Here is a 16901-nt window from a genome sequence, read left to right as displayed (position 1 = left end):
GTCTGCAGTGTGATGTAGCATTATTTGAAGAAACTTGATCACACCCCTCGCAAAAAAACCTTATAATATTGTTAAGTGACTTTATAAATAACCTCACTACATTTGGTTCTGAATCTGTATTTATATTTGCAGCTTAGCTTTTGTAATGTGTATGTATCAAGCTTGGGACAGGTATCACACATATATACTGAGCTTGGTCCTGGTACTCTATTTATTTTGTAAGTTTGGTTCTAGTGTTGTATTTGTGCTATAAGTTTTTTTTTTCAAGTTTTAATTAACCTGACAGACACATAACTGTTTTTGTTTCTGTATCAGTTCCATTGCTTAATAGTTAAATTTGTTACTTAACCTTCTCCCTTCCCCGCAGGAGTGCCAACAATAAAATCGATCTATTGCTAATGGCCTCAGGTCCTAAATAATGCTAAGCATTGGAAGGGAAATAATGGGTTATTAACTCTGTCTCTTCCTATGTAAATCAATAAACTAGTGGCACAGACCTTGTTGTTTTATGACTATGTTTAATCTTACTGTTAGCCCCTGATCAAATACATAATGCTTTCATTTTGACAGACCAGTCCTGTACTGTATACTGTGTGTGAACTGAAATATATTTTTAATCTATAAAAAGAAATGGGGAATTTGTTTCGGCATTATTCATGGGCATCATATATAATATTCACACATCTGATATCTCTATACATGGGAGAATTACATTTCATGGCTACTTTTTATTAATTATACCAGCTACCATTTAGATTATTATTTTTTTTTCTGCTTATTTTTCCTGCTATAAAACCTACAACATAGAAATAGTTTAGCTTCAATTTAAGATTTTTTTTTTTTTTATAATACAGCATTTCACTTTTTGAAATTTTGCTCTGGGCTTCAATATGCTGAAAAGGTTAATGAAGCCACATGCTGTCTACCTTATGATGATTGCCAAGAAAGCAATCTAATAGTATATATAGACCTAGTGCAGTACTAAAATTAACAATGCTCTATTGTTATGACTTTTTAATATACAGGTTAAGAAAAGGGTCACACATGTATTTTGCTGCATCTTTTCCTACCCGTTGAAGTAAATAGAAAAATCAGCAGAAAATCTACAGCAAAATACGGCATGTGTGACCCTACCCTCAATGAATCATACATGGGTGGAACCTTAAAAATGTTGGGTTTTCCATTGGACCAATATATACCAAATAGGACATTATTGTTATAAAGTAGAACCTGCTTTTCCATGCAAAATGCTTATAGTCTAATTAGATTTAAAATTTCACACTTTTTAAAGATCCTAGTCAGCTGTGACTTTTCTTGGTAAACAATGATAGACTATTTGATGATGTTTCCAAACATTCTTTTAAAGTTTTTGTTCACTTTCCTTCCACCCAAATGTTCAAAGGTAAACCAACTCTATCATGTAGGATACATTTGGCCACAGGTGCCATTTACTGCTGGGTAACTACATAGGGGTCATGTGATGTGGAGGTATTTTATTTCCACTTTGCAATATCCCCCTATTCCGGTGGCTGCAGATATGCAGGCACCTGAGGCTATATATGTATCACATGATTACTCATTGTACTATAGCAGGGCAAAAAGTAAAAAATGTTTAAATCTAGAAAAGCTATAGTTAAAAAATGAAAAGCCACAGTTTTTACATTTTAGTCACTCTTACGACAATTGGTCAACTTTCACATTGACACCTTGACTTACCTTTTTATAGCACTATACTGGTTCACTACTGAATACCATTGTATTGGCCTCCAATTAACTTGTACTCTGTTTCCTTTGGGAATATTTTAATATTTTAATTTTTTTTATCTAACTTTTCCCTTTTGATGTTATTAATAAAACTTGTTGGAAACCGCCAACATGATTAATAGAAAGGAATTGTTATCTTAGTCTGTCACCAAAATTAATGCACAAAAGAAACCTTTAGAGCGAATTAAAAGCGTAAGGGTAGCATGGGTATGTATTGCTGTATTGCCTCATTAAAACCTCGAACTTATTAGGTAAAAAAAGAAAAACTAACAAACAATTCTAATTTCTTCCATTAATTTAGCAGGCTGTCCCAGTTAATCAAACGATACCAATTGTTGACAATGACAAATCTCTGTGTCATGGTAGGTATGATATGGAAGATAAAGGTCATATATTTTCACTTCACCAAAGGTCTCACTGAAAGAACCTTAATTAAACAAAGTGGTGATGAAACATTAATTAAGTTCTGTCAAAAATAATTAGGTTCACGTTAAAAATGATTTAATTAAACATTTTCCCCATCTTTAGAAAAAAAAAAGAAAAAAATTACTAAAGTTATTCTATCATGGTGCTGGCAGGAAAATTGATATAAGTCCTACTGTAACCTTGGTTACATTTTTATGTTACACAATAGAAGGCATACTTTAGCATAAGGTACATTCATTTTATAAAAATAAATAAATAAATACATAAAATAAATTAAATAAATAAAAAGACCAATCTATGAAATAAGATAAGATAAAATTAGGAAAAGAATCAATCAAATACACATTCATATTTTATGATATTATTGGCTATTTTAATACTGTTTTAATATTTTTATTTTTGTCTGTCTATCTATCTATTATTAATATAATACATAATAATTATACATTAAAATATGTTATTTTTATTTCCTGTAAAATGACAGATAATTATAATGATTGCCCTAACAAGCTTTTGTATTCTATTTACTGCTACTCTATTGTAAATTGTACATTTTCTATATAAAACGTTAGGTGTATTTTCCTATAACTAATTCACATACTACTACTACTATAATATTTGCCTTAATAAAAATTTATTTTACCAATAGTATTTAAATTACTATCATATTTCTGTATATTATTTTAGAACACACTTTTCAAATGTGCATGTGCGGAAGAACGATATTTCGCAAAATAATCCAATCCCCCCCCCCCAAAAAAAAAAAAATGCTGCAATCTATCATTAGAGGAATAGAACATCCCAGGTACATGTGCTTAAAGCTGCACTTACCTATATGTCATGCTGTGGTAATATATGTCCAAGGAGGTTTGGCCAGTGAGCACTGCAGCTTTTATCTAATGAGAGAGATAGAAATTTGCCCCATTATCAGTCACACACATTCAAGCAGGGCCCTGTGCAGCACAGTAGATACAACCATAAGCTCTGGGACCTTCTCATTGAGCTAAGATTGCTTCATACAAAAGTTGACAATACACTAGTGAAAGCCATTGTTCATATTCAACATTTTTTAAATAGCTCAACAGAACAGACAATAAAGCCGGCAGGAAAACTTGATCAGGATGGGAGCTGAACTGGAGTCTGGATTTCGAAAAGAAAACATTGATGGAAAATTTGTACATTAAGAGATTTAGCTAAATATCTGGAATCGCTCTGTGATGTAAGGGTCTGGTATAAAATAAAATCGTATCAATGCAAATGAAATTATTTACTGTTATGTGAAAAGTACATGACAAAAAAATTATAAAGTATAAAAATGTGCCTAATTTCATATATTTTATATTTAAATCTTACATTTTGGGCTATTTTGACATTGAGTAAAAATATGATCAGATTTTTTTAAATGCACATTTTTGTGACAATTTTTTTTTTACTTTAATTATCAAAAAATCACATTTTTCACTAAGGTTCAAAATCGAGCATAAAAATAACTGCTCATACTTTGTACGCAATATGAGTGGTACATGTAAGTTATGCTTTGATTTCTATAGTTGTTTAAATATAAGAAAATTTAAGGAGAAATCATTTTCACTATTTTTTTCATTGTTTAATTTATTGTACTACTTGTTACTGGTATGCACTTATGCACACATAGGTGTAATTTGCAATGTGACATAACTAAGACACACACACATATATCATATACTGTATATACACTTTTTTTTAAAGTGCTTTCATCTTGTTTAATATTTTTTGATTATGAGGTTTTATTACAGTCCTGTACATGCTCTGAACTGCACAGAGCCAATGTATGGTACCAGTAGTAGTCTCTGGGTCTAGTTTTATATAGAGGCATACACAATTTTTTTTGTTGGACACGCTATATGGTGGAGCACTTTGGCTCAGATTTAGTAAAACTGTCTAATTCTGAGTGCAAACTTTGACTAGACAAATGCCAGAAATCTGGCTTATGTGTAGACTGTTAACCAACTATTCGTTCACTTACTTGAAACCAGAATGATGCTCCCATTTTGTCAGACCCAGTGCATAAGTGTCTAAAACTCATAGGGGGAGATATTCCACCCCCCGTAATCTTCTGTACGGGACCCAGTGGGCTGTCACATGAGCACATCTAAGGTGTTAGGGCTGGAGTGCTCGAGGGAAGCTGCTTAATGATAAGTTCAGGGGGCGATCTGAGTCCCGTACAGGGGTACCAGCAGTCAGACCCCCAACAATCAGACACCTTATCCCCTATCCTGTGAATAGGGGATACGTTTTGTTTCCTAGCGTACCCCTTTAAGCCCACTTAAGCCAAAGTACTCAGGTCCAGTAACCTCTTCGCACAAGATACTTGGCATTAGAATCTTAGGGCCCTTTTAGATGGGGAGCACTAAACAAGTGCTAGTCAGAAAATATAAAGTATGTGAGAGTTCTTCGCGCCACTTTTGTTTTTTTTTTTGCGCCATAATTTCTGGTGCCAAATTGTAAATAATAGAAAAGCCTCTCACGTAATATTCCATGATTCCTAGTGTCCATACAAGCGATAACTGTATGAATAAAACATGTCAAGGGGTTAAAGGAAATCTGTCATCAGTGTCACCTGCACTAACCTATCGGTACAGACAGGTAGTGCAGGTGACACTGATGACAACGGTACTCACCATGCTGTCATTCTCCAGCAATCTTCTTCGGTATCTTCAGCTCTGGGTCCGACTTGGAGCATGGGCGGAGCTTAGTGACAGCAGGACCCAGCAGAGAACAGCATCGGTGATGTAACTAAGCTACGCCCATGCTCCAAGTCGGGCCCCGAGCTGAAGATACCGAAGAGGATTGCCGAAGAATGACTAACCAACAAGTTAGTGCAGGTGACAAGGATTAACAATCAATTTCACATGCTGTTATGCAAATGGAACAGACAACAGGTGGAAATTATAGGCAATTAGCAAGACACCCCCAATAAAGGAGTGGTTCTGCAAGAGGTGACCACAGACCACTTCTCCGTTCCTATGCTTCCTGGCTGATGTTTTGGTCACTTTCGAATGCTGGCAGTGCTTTCACACTAGTGGTAGTATGAGACGGCGTATACAACCCATACAAGTGGCTCAGGTAGTGCAACTCATCCAGGATGGCACATCAATGTGAGCTGTGGCAAGAAGGTTTGCTGTGTCTTTCAGCGTAGTGTGCAGAGCATGGAGGCGCTACCAGGAGACAGGCCAGTACATCAGGAGTTGTGTAGGAGGGCAACAACACAGCAGCAGGACTGCTACCTCCACCTTTGTGCAAGGGGGAGCAGCAGAAGCACTGCCAGAGCCCTGCAAAATTACCTCCAGCAGGCCACAAATGCATGTGTCCAATCAAACGGTCAGAAACAGACTCCATGAGGATGGTATGAGGGCCCGACGTCCACAGGTGGGGTTTGTGCTTACTTGCGATCCGGTTCGATCCAAATTTATTCATGGTGAATGTATATTACAAACAGCTATTTCTGGCGTACAGAGAGCCTCAATAGGGGTGTAGAACACTTTGCTTTGTTCTAACATGCATATGGAGTGTGCTGGGGGTAGTGAAATAATACTGTTATTCAGAATGACAGATTACAGGTATCTCTTCTAGAATCACTGCCGCAGAGCGGCACAATGACAGAGCCTGGAGGTGGCATCAGTATGAGGATAAAATATAGTAGCTGAAGGACACAGCCTGGAGTTGGCTGAAGCATGAGGAGACCATATAGTGGCTGAAAGACACAGCGTGGAGTTGGCTGAAGCATGAGGAGAACATATAGTGGCTGAATGACACAGCATGGAGGTGTTGGCAGCATAAGGAGACCCTATAGTGGTTAAATGACACTGCGTTAAGGTGTTGACAGCATGAGGAGACCATATAGTGCCTGAAAGACACAGCGTGGAGGTGTTGGCAGCATGAGGAGACCATATAGTGGCTGAATGACAAAGTGTGGATCTGTTGGCAGCCTGAGGAGACCATATAGTTGCTGAATGACACAGCCTGGATCTGGCAGAAGCATGAGTAGACACTAGGGCTTCAGAATCCCTAAGATTGAAAGATGAATTTTGAAATTTAAATTGAAGATTTATGGTAGCTAGTGCTACTATAAAAAGTTTTAGGCCCAAGCCCAGCAGCATCAGTAAACCATATATTGCCTGAATGACACAGCCTGGAGGTGGCTAAAGCATGAGGAGACCATATAGTGGCTGAATGACACAGCCTGGAGCTGGCTGAAGCATGAGGAGACCATATAGTGCCTGGAGTTTGCAGAAGCATGAGGAGACCAATGAAATTTAAGATTTTTAAATAGAAATGTAAGATTTTTACATTTAAATTGAGGATTTTGAAATTGAAATTTTAACTCCCACGTTTTAGTGTCCCGGGCCCCGGTATGTGGGTACAAAGGACCAAATCTATCAAAGAGTCACATGTCACATGGTGGCACAATGACAGAGCCTGGAGGTGGCATCAGTATGAGGAGAACATATAATGGCTGAATAACACAGCCTGGAGTTGGCTGAAGCATGAGGAGACCATATAGTGGCTGAATGACACCGCGTGGAGTTGGCTGAAGCATGAGGAGACCATATAGTGTCTGAATGACACAGCGTGGAGGTGTTGGCAGCATAAGGAGACCATATGGTGGTTAAATGACACAGCGTTGAGGTGTTGACAGCAAGAGGAGACCGTATAGTGCCTGAATGACACAGTGTGGAGGTGTTGACAGCATGAGGAGACCATATAGTTGCTGAATGACACAGCCTGGAGCTGGCAGAAGCATGAGTAGATACTAAGGCTTCACAATCCCTAAGATTAAAAGCTAGTGCTACCATAAAAAATTTTAGGCCCAGGCCCAGCAGCATCAGTAAACCATATGTTGGCTGAATGTCACAGCCTGGAGGTGGCTGAAGCATGAGTAAACCATATAGTGGCAGAAGCATGAGGAGACCATTCAAATGTAATATTTTTTTATAGAAATTTAAGATTTTTAAATTGAAATTTAAGATTTTTAAATTGAAATTGAGGATTTTTACTCCCAAGTTTTAGTGTCCCGGGCCCCGGCATGTGGGTACAAAGGACCAAATATAACAAGGAGTCACATGTCACATGGCAGCACAATGACAGAGCCTGGAGGTGGCATCAGTATGAGGAGACCATATAGTGGCTGAATGACTGCCTGGAGTTTGTGGCAGTATATGGAGACCATATAGTGTCTAAATGGCACAGCCTGGAGTTGGATGAAGCATGAGGAGACCATATAGTGTCTGAATAAGACAGCCTGGAGTTGGTAGCAGCATGAGTAGACACTAGGGCTTCACAAACACTAAGATTAAAAGATGAGTTTTGAAATTTTAATTGAAGATTTATGGTAGCTAGTGTTACCATAATTTTTTTTTAGGCCCAGGCCCAGCAGCCTGAGTAGACCATATAGTGGCTGAATGACACAGCCTGGAGCTGGCTGAAGCATGAGGAGTCCATACAGTGTCTGAATGGCACAGCCTGGAGTTGTCCGAAGCATGACGAGACCATTAAAATGTAAGATTTAAGATTTTTTAATTGAAATTGAGGATTTTAACTCCCAAGTTTTAGTGTCCTGGGCCCAGACATGTGGGTACAATGGACCAAATATAACAAGGAGTCACATGGCAGCAAAATGACCGAACCTGGAGGTGGCATCAGTATGAGGAGACCATATAGTGGCTGAATGACTGCCTGGAGATTGTGGCAGCATGGGGAGACCATATAGTGTCTGAATGGCACAGCCTGGAGTTGGCTGAAGCATGAGGAGACCATATAGTATCTGAATGGCACAGCCTGGAGTTGGCAGAAGCATGAGGAGACCATTGAAATTTAAGATTTTTAAATTTAAATTGAGGATTTTGAAATTGAAGTTTTAACTCCCAAGTTTTAGTGTCACACATGGTATGCTAAAGGGCCACTGAGACTTGTCTGGGCAGTGGAGGCTGAGGACACAGTGGAGGATGAGAAGGCGGAGTCGCACACTATCACAGGACCAACGGCCTGATAGCATAGAGGAGGAAGCGGCGTGACCTATCCAAGTTGGTGTTGTGGCTGTGCAGGAACCACATTCACCCAGTGAGCCGTAAAAGACATGTATTGTCCCTGACCATAGTTACAGCTCCAGGCATTGGCACTGCAGTGCACTTTGGTACACACCGAGAGGTTCAAGGACTGGCTCACATTCTCTTCCACAAAATTGTGCGGGGCTGGTACTGCCTTCTTCGCAAAGAAATTATGGCTTGGCACTCTCCATCTCGGCTCGGCACAAGCCATTAGTTCTCTGAAAGATGCAGAGTCCACAACTTGAAAAGGGAGAGACTGCAGCAACAGCAACATGGATAGGAGCACATTCAGCTTCTGCGCCATTGGATGAGTGGGTGCATACTGTTGTCTCTTGGATATGGCTTTGTCGATGGATTGTTGGTGGAATGGCTGACTAAAAGTAGGAGGAGCAGGAGCATCTGGAGCAACAGAAGGAGGGTATGACACACAGCTCCCTTCGGCTGAAGTGGTGGAGCCTTGGCTGGCTGAAAGAGGGAGCGGCGTGCCACTGGGTGATGCAACAGGCTGGACCACTACATTGGAGCCATGGTTCTCCAGGCGGCTTTATGGTGACAAAGCATACGTTGACGCAGGGCCGTGGTGTCAACATTGGTAAACTGGCCACGCTTCACCTTCTGCCGACACATCTTGCATGTGGCTATGTGAACCTCCTCCGGATGCTTGATGAAAAACTGCCACACCGCCGAGTAGCTGATTTTCCCACCAACAGTCCGCACTAATTGACTGCTACTGCTGCTTTCTCCAGGATCCCCTGTTCCACTACCTCCCGGGAAGGTAGGCTGCCGCGAAGTAGGTGGTCTCCTGGGCATGTTAGGCTCCAGAATTTCCACTTCTGCCACCATGCTGACTGCCAACCATGCTACCACCTTGCTGGCTTAGCTGCTGCCTCACAGGCAACTCGCTTCTCCTGATGATGATGAAGCCCCTTCTGCACCCGGCTCTCAATTGCGATCAGCTTCATCATCATCAACAAGTGTCTGCACTTCACTGATGTCCTCCTCAGGTTCCTCAACAGTGTCTGCTTCAGAACCTGAAAGCTGACAACACCGCCTCCCACTTCACTCTTCTCATCACTACTTGCCTGCCTAGTGGAGGAAGCGGCGGATGTCTCCGCCACTTCTTGGCTGGGCAGTAGCTCCTGACTGTCCTCTATTAGATCGTCCTCACTGAAGAGCGGAGCTGAACCCACAGCATACTTCTTTAGGGGAGGGAACAGCATAGGACAGAGGCAAGGGGAGGACAGGGATTGTTCCCGGGCCATGCCATCTGAGGGTTGTGTCTGAGGAACCCACCAACTGTTAACTGGGGGTATCAACTGTCACTTGTGATGAAGTGGATGATCGTGTTAACCAATCAATGATGGCAGATGGGGTGCTCGTCGAGACACGACCGCTAGCTGATACCGGGAGCTTAGGCCTCTCGCTGTGACTCGTGCTACCACTCGCCCCTAGTCTGCCGCAACCTCTGCCTAATGAATTTAGGCCTCTGCCACTCCTCTGTGCACGTCCTGGCACTTCTCTGCCTGACATACTTAGTGTGTTTATGATTGGAGTACAATACGCTTCACTACACTTCAAGCAGTATTTGTCTAGAACAGCAGCAGGTGTGTGCTTTTGGCATGCCTTTCACAGTATCTAGGCAGCCCTTTACAGCTTAACAGGTACAAAATAGTACACTACTTAGATGTACATATGTGGTATGCACTTATGAGGGCAGAAAAATGCACTGCAGTACACTTAAAAATGTATCTGAGTACAACACCAGTCGGTGAGTCCTTTAGCCTGTACTTTCACAGTATCTAGGCTTTCGACAGATTAACAGGTTTAAAATGGTACACTACTTAGATGTAGGTATGTGGAATGCACTTATGAGGGCAGAAAAATGCACTACAGCACGCTTAAAAAAAGTATCTGAGTAAAAACACCAGCTGGTGAGTACTTTAGCCTGTACTTTCACGGTATCTAGGCCCTAGACAGATTAACAGGTACAAAATAGTACACTACTTAGATGTAGGTATGTGGTATGCACTTAGCAGCACCATAGGTTGTGGCAAGGTCAGATGAGTCTGGGCATTTAAAACCTTTGAGATTGACATCACCTGGTCTTCCCAGATGATGATTGAGAACAATCCATGTCACTGGCAGGTCTCAGCTTTGCAAAGGGGGCAGTGCATGCTATAAATTCTGCAGCGTACCCAAACTTTTGCAGATGCCATTTTTTTTGTTTTCTGTTATTTTGAAAGTGTAAATGAAGGAAATAAAATCTAACTTTTGTTGACATAGTATAAGAATGTCTAATCTGTAATTTGATGCGCTACAGTACGCCAAAAAAAAAAAATTTGCCCACAGCACCAGCAGTACACAACTATGCTGGAGCACACAGTCACTGTGTACTAAACCCAAAATTGCAAAAAGACTCTCTCTCAAATACTATTAGGAATGGTCTGCTGGGTATGGATTATAACGTCTACAGACTAGTATAACCATCAAACCAGTTGTTGTGGAACAAAGACACATATTTTACCTAAAAAATTATTTCTCCTTCCTGTGAAAACGTTTCTGCAGCTGAGGCAACACACAGCTCTCTGCCCCTCTTTGTAATACAATGCTGTTCACAGTGACTGAGGGGTTAATCGCTGCAGTAAGAATTCATTTCTGTGCAAATACGCTGTGCTTTGTGTCCTAAAGAAGGCTGAGGTGACTAAGAGGTGAAACGCTGCTGCAATAAGCTTTTCTGTGTAACACACACAGCGATGTCCATCCTATCTTTATGCAGTGTAATGAATTATATGACGAGATGCAAAATGGCTGCCGAATATATAGGGCTGTGACATCATAAGGGTGAATGGCTGCTGATAGGCTGCATCCTGCATGTGATTCAGGGTCATCCCGCCTACTTCCCTTCCCGCCTTGCCTTTCCGCCTTCCCAGCGTTCCTTGCCCCATCTACTTACATGTGGATCTGACATTTTAGTTGCTCTGGAGCCTGGACCGCAGTAAATGGAGTTTAATGAAGCGATTCGCGTGAAGGAATCGCGATGATATTCGCTTTAGTTGCGAATCGAATATTTCATGAAATTCGCAACTTATTTGGGTTCATCAGCTTCGATTTGCTCATCTCTAGTGCTTACAGCCCAACACCGTGCAGGTAGTTTGTCATTTGTCAGAGAATACCAAGATTGTCAAATTCGTCACTGGTGCCCTGTGCTCTTCACAGATGAAAGCAGGTTTACACTGAGCCCATATGCTTGTGCGGTTGGCCCTGGGTTCCTCTTAATGCAAGACAAAGCTAGACCTCATGTGGCAGGAGTGTGGCAGCAGTTCCTGCAAGAGGAAGGCTTTGATGCTATGGACTGGCCCTCCCGTTCCCAAGACCTTAATCCGATTGAGCACATCTGTGACAACATGTCTCTCTCCATCTACCTTTATTCCAGGTCTGGGAGGACATCCCTCAGGAGACCATCCGCCAACTCATCAGGAGCATGCCCAGGCATTGTAGGGAGGTCATACGGGCACGTGGAGGCCGCACACACTACTGAGACGCATTTTGACTTATTTTAAGGACATTACATCAAAGTTGGATCAGCCTGTAGTGTGATTTTCCATTTTGATTTTGAGTGTGACTCCATATCCAGACCTCCATGGGTTGATAAATTTGATTTCCATTGATAATTTATGTGTGATTTTGTTGTCAGCACATTCAACTATGTAAAGATGAAAGTATTTCATATGATTAGATCATTCACTCAGATCTAGGATGTGTTACCTTAATGTTCCCTTTATTTTGTTGAGCAGTGTATATATATATATGAATAGATACCCTGAGGAATATTTTCTAGGGGTGAGTAGGTGATGGTGCAGGGGGGGAGTCGTCGAGGCACTGATAACAGCTCACGACTCTCCTGCAAGACATACCAAAAAGTTTTTACATAATACTGAAAATTTCTAGTTTGGCATTAAGTCCTTTCGGTGCTAGGGCTTCCATTTCAAAGATATATTTCGATTCTACCCTACACATTTTGGAGATAAAGTTACCTCCTCTCCAATCTGGTTTTACAGATTGTATGGCAGCAAACTGTATACCTCTTATGTGGCAGTTGTGAAAAGTCTTGTAATGTGAAGATAATGTATGATTTTCCTAACCTTTTTTATGTTATAAAAGTGTTCAGCTATCTGTTTTTTGAGTGTGCGTAACGTTCTATCTATATACTGTTTGTTACAAGGGCAACTGATAATGTTAATGCGCCTTGAACATTTTCCAGGCAGCATTAAGGTTGCACCTGTGAGGCCATGCACCTATATCAGCCAACTTGGGTGGGGCTTGTAGCCTGTCTCTCCCTCCTCCCATTGTATGTGTGCTCAGTCACACTGGAGGGAACTGGGAGCAGGCTGCATGTCGGCCTAGTGCTACTGTAATTGCCCACTGGCCCCTGGTTTTTGCTTATTATGCACAGGTAGGTTAGCGTTAGGTCCCGCGCCGTTTGAGAAACCTTGGCGTTGGTGTGCGGGCTCTGGTGTGTCCTTCATATAAGGATACACTGGCGAATGTCTCAATTTTAACATCAGTGTTGAGGGATAGCCAATGTCATTGTATACATCTACCACAGTAGTGCACCTAAATTTCTGTATTGTATTATTCAACTGATAATGTAGATGATGTTTTTAATGTTGCAAGTGAGGAGTTCTTTGATAACATGTTTCTTCTGGTTTGTGGTGGATATAATATGGTCTGTTTTTTTAGGGAACTCCGGGACTTTGCAGTTGCTGCATTGACTGCATTGGTGAAAACCTGTGATTCCTAAAATGGTAGATTGAACCAAATTTTGTTGTGTTGTTCCTGTTGGTTTAGTGGTAGGTGCAATTTTTAGACCTAGATTTGGTGCTTTAGTAAAAAATGACTGGTGCTTGTGAGGGGAGAGATGGGCCTATAATTTTGTCAGACTGTAATAGAGGCCAATGTTTGTTAATAATTCTCTTGATTTGTTGGTGGGATGTATTGAAGGGTATGATGAGTTTTGCTTGTTGTGGGATAGTTTGTTGTGGTATGGGTTTGCATTCAAAAACAGAGTCTCTATTTTGGATCATAGCTTTTTGGAATGATTTATGAAGTCCATTGATGGGATCTTGTTTTTGTTGGAATTGTTGGGTAAGTTTTTCCACCTCTCTCTCAAAATAGTTGATATCTGTGCAATCTTGTCTTATGCGTCTGTATTGGTCATAGGGTATATTTATGAGCCCCTAATTAAGATGGCAACTGTCAAATAAGATGAAACTATTTTTGGATATGGGTTTGTGGTACGTATTGCATGTGAGTTTATTATTTTGAACCGTGATGGTGATTTAGAAAAATTCATTTGTGTGTGGACTGATGTTTGGTTTGAATTTGAGATTGAATGTGTTATTGTTGAGTTGTTGGGTGAATGTGGTTAATTGTTGTGGTGTACCGTTCCAGATTATAGTTGGCAAATATTGGCACCTTGGTCACTATCTATCGTCATTATTTATATTTATTTATATACATCTTTATTTATTCGTATTTTATTGTTATTTGTATATTTAACCCCTTAAGGACCCAGCCAATTTTCACTGTAGGACCCGGCTATTTTATGCACATCTGACCACTGTCACTTTAAACATTAATAACTCTGGGATGCTTACAGCTTTCATTCTGATTCCGAGATTATTTTTTCGTGACATATTCTACTTTATGCTAGTGGTAAAATTTTGTTGATACTTGCATCATTTCTTGGTGAAAAGTTCAAAAATTTGATGAAAAAATTGAAAATTTGGCATTTTTGTTTACTTTGAAGCTCTCTGCTTATAAGGGAAATGAATATTCCAAATACATTATATATTGATTCACATATACAATATGTCTACTTTATGTTTCCATAATAAAGTTGACATGTTTTTACTTTTGGAAGACATCAGAGGGCTTCAAAGTATAGCAGCAATTTTCAAATTTTTCACAAAATTTTCAAAATCGAAATTTTTCAGGGACCAGTTCTGTTTTAAAGTGGATTTGAAGGGCCTTCATATTAGAAATACCCCACAAATGACCCCATTATAAAAACTGCACACCTCAATGTATTCAAAATGACATTCAAAAGGTTTGTTAACCCTTTAGGTGTTTCACAGGAATAGCAGCAAATTGAAGGAGAAATTTACACTGGCATGTTCTTGTAGACCCAGTTATTGAATTTTTACAAGGGGTAAAAGGAGAGAAATCTTCCAAAAATGTGTAACCCAATTTCTCTTGAGAAAGAAAATACCTCATATGTGTATGTCAAGTGTTCGTTGGGTGCAGTAGAGGGCTCAGAAGGGAAGGAGCAACAATGGGATTTTGGAGAGTGAGTTTTTCTGGTTTTTGGGGGCATGTCACATTTAGGAAGCCCCTATGGTGCCAGAACAGCAAAAAAAAAAAAAACACATGACATACTATTTTGGAAACTACACCCCTCAAGGCATGTAACAAGGGGTCCAGTAAGCCTTAACACCCCACAGGTGTTTGACAACTTTTTGTTAAGTTGGATGTGTCAATTATTTTTTTTTTCACTAAAATGCTAGTTTTCCCTAAAATTTTAATTTTTTTCAAGGGATAATAGGACAAAATGCCCCCAAAAATGTGTAACCCCCTTCTCTTCTGAGTATGGAAATACCCCATGTTAGGGCATAAAATGCTTTGCGGGCGAACTACAATGCTCAGAAGAGAAGGAGTCACGTTTGGCTTTTGAAAAGCAAATTTTGCCGAAATGGTTTTTGGGGGGCATGTCCCATTTAGGAAGCCACTATGGTGCAAGAACAGCAAAAAAAAAAAGAAAACACATGGTATACTTTTTTGGAAACTACACCCCTCAAGGCACGTAAGAAGGGGTCCAGTGAGCCTTAACACCCCACAGGTGTTTGACGACTTTTTGTTAAAGTTGGATGTGTGAATGATTTTTTTTTCACTAAAAGGCTAGTATTCCCTCAAATTTAAATTTTTTGCGAGGGGTAATAGGACAAAATGCCCCCCCCCCAGATTTGTAACCCCATCTCTTCTGAGTATGGAAATACCCCAAGTGTGGACGTCTTGTGCTCTGCTGGTGCACTACAATGCTCAGAATAGGAGGAGCGCCATTGAGCTTTTGGGAAAAAAAACTTGTTTGGAATGGAAGTCAGGGGCCATGTGCTTTTACAAGGCCCCCCCGGGGTGCCAGAACAGTGGACCCCCCCCCCCCCCCACATGTGACCCTATTTTGGAAACTACATCCCTCACAGAATTTAATAAGTGGGGCAGTGAGTATTTACACCCCACTGGCATTTGACAGATCTTTGGAACAGTGGGCTGTGCAAATGAAAAATAAAATTTTTCATTTTCACGGACCACTGTTCCAAAAATATGTCAGACACCTGTGGGGTGTAAATGCTCACTGCACCCCTTATTACATTACGTGAGGGGTGTAGTTTCCAAAATGGGGTCACATGTGGAGGGGGGTCCATTGTTCTGGCACTATGGGGGCTTTGTAAACACACGTGGCCTTCAATTCCGGACACATTTTCTCTTCAAAATCCCAATGGTTCTCCTTCTCTTCTGAGCATTGTAGTTCTCCCGCAGAGCACTTTACATCCAGATATGGGGTATGTTCTTACTCAGAAGAAATGGGTTTACAAATTTTGGGGGGCTTTTTTTTCCTATTTTCCCTTGTGAAAATGAAAAATTTAGGGTAACACCAGCATTTTAGTGAACATTTTTTTTTTCCTTCCAACTTTGAAGAATTTTGATTAAACACCTGTGGGGTGTTAAGGCTCACTATACCGCTTGTTAGATACCGTGAGGGGTGTATTTTCCAAAATGGGGTCACATGTGGGTATTTCTTTTTTTTGCGTTTATGTCAGGACCGCTGTAAAATCAGCCACTCCTGTGCAAATCACCAATTTAGGCCTCAAATGTACATGGTGCACTCTCACTTCTGAGCCTTGTTGTGCACCCGCAGAGCATTTTGCGCCCACATATGGGGTATTTCCGTACTCAGGTGAAATTGTGTTAAAAATGTTAGGGGTCTTTTTTTCCTTTTAATGCTTTTGAAAATAAAAAGTATGGGGCAACACCAGCATGTTAGTGTAAAATTCTTTATTTTTTTTACACTAACAAGCTGGTGTAGCCCCCAAATTTTCCTTTTCATAAGGGGTAAAAGGAGAAAAAGCCCACCAAAATTTGTAGTGCAATTTCTCTCGAGTACGGAAAGTGACGACAGGGCTCCGAAATGAGAGCGCGCCATGGGCATTTGAGGACTAAAATAGGGATTGCATAAGGGTGGACATAGGGGTATTCTATGCCAGTGATTCCCAAACAGGGTGCCTCCAGCTGTTGCTAAATTCCCAGCATGCCTGGACAGTCAGTGGCTATCCCGAAATGCTAGGAGTTGTTGTTTTGCAACAGCTGGAGACTCCTTTTTGGAAACACTGCCATACAATACGTTTTTCATTTTTATTGGGGGGGGGGGGGGGGGGCAGTGTAAGTGGTGTATATGTAGTGTTTTACTCTTTATTATGTGTTAGTGTAGTGTTTTTAGGGTACATTTGCACTGGCGGGTTACGGTGAGTTTCCCGCTAGGAGTTTGCGCTGCGGCGATAAATATGCCGC

Source organism: Hyla sarda, chromosome 9 (genome assembly GCF_029499605.1).
Source record: "Hyla sarda isolate aHylSar1 chromosome 9, aHylSar1.hap1, whole genome shotgun sequence".
NCBI classification, from domain to species: Eukaryota; Metazoa; Chordata; class Amphibia; order Anura; family Hylidae; genus Hyla; species Hyla sarda.
The sequence above is the reverse complement of the archived record's forward strand: the minus strand, read 5'-3'. Positions refer to the sequence as shown.